Source organism: Aethalodelphis obliquidens, unplaced genomic scaffold, assembly GCF_003676395.1.
Source record: "Aethalodelphis obliquidens isolate GAN/ISIS:26980383/991018 unplaced genomic scaffold, ASM367639v1 scaffold34, whole genome shotgun sequence".
NCBI lineage: Eukaryota > Metazoa > Chordata > Mammalia > Artiodactyla > Delphinidae > Aethalodelphis > Aethalodelphis obliquidens.
In genome coordinates, this window is record NW_020837978.1 from 21,269,255 (window position 1) to 21,270,345 (window position 1,091).

At 47.0% G+C, this 1,091-nt stretch overlaps 1 non-coding gene across 1 annotated transcript; it reads left to right on the plus strand.

The window, feature by feature from the left end:
* The first annotated feature begins 535 nt into the window (after positions 1-535).
* On the plus strand, positions 536-617 carry TRNAS-GCU (transfer RNA serine (anticodon GCU)). The gene has a single exon. It is a non-coding gene; the product is annotated as a tRNA-Ser (tRNA).
* The last annotated feature ends 474 nt before the right edge of the window (positions 618-1,091 follow it).

Sequence of the window (1,091 nt, forward strand, 5' to 3'; positions counted from 1 at the left end):
TTAAAGATTCTTCTCTATGCAATGTCACCCGAAAGTATTGTAGAAGCGGCAATAACACGGAATAGAAATTGAGCCCTATTCAGATCCGTCGTCTAATTTTCCAGACTGTCTTATTAACCACGAATTAGGAGTCCACATTCGCCAGCTCCCCTGACAGCGACTCCAGTGGAACAGGCTCTGGGAACCTCTGCCCCTGCGGACAGCCGGCCGCGCTCTCGGGCCGCGGGCCCAGGCTCCCCTGACGAGGGACGGTGACAGCAAACTGGCCCAGCCCAGGTTGGGAGTGAAAGCCCAGGCAGATGTGTTTCTACCACGTCTCAACCAATTTTATGACTCCTGGGAAAGCTAAGCCCGTTTTTTGCCCCCGTCGCAGCTTTTCCATCCCAGTTCTTTGTCCATTCGTGTGGAAGCTAGCCACCTCCACGTCTCCCAGACGTCTCTAAGCCGTCTCCTAAGCGTCTTTCTCTCCGGGATAGCCAGCGAGTTCCCAAATATAAACTCTGAAATAAAGCATGCCAAGCGGTCATTGTAAGTGGACGAGGTGGCCGAGTGGTTAAGGCGATGGATTGCTAATCCATTGTGCTCTGCACGCGTGGGTTCGAATCCCACCCTCGTCGGCTTGGCCCTTTGTTAAGGAGAAAAGAAACCCGTCTGTCCAGATCTGAACTTTGAATCCACCTAGGAGAAACCTGTCCTCCCTTCCCTACTCCCAACTGTTATATGTGTGGTTTTTCCCATTGATGGTTCCCAGTGATAGCTGATTAGCTTCTGATATTTGGTAAAGTTTCTTCATGTAGGTGGAGGAGGAGAAGAAAGTGAAAGACAGATGAAGCTGGTAGAAACTGGAGTCTGATCTCTCTAGTCCCTCATTTTAGAAGTCATTACTACAATTAGCATTAAAATAAATTCATCAAAAAGATATTCAGCAGGACAAACACACCAAGGTAGAATTTCAATTACTTAGATTCTCAAGAACAAATCTACTGACCAAAATTGAAGAAGTGTATAGCACTGAAGAGATGAGTACACGAGTTTTTTAAACATGAAGAAATTCAGAGGTAAGTTAGTTTCAAGTGACAACCACACAAACC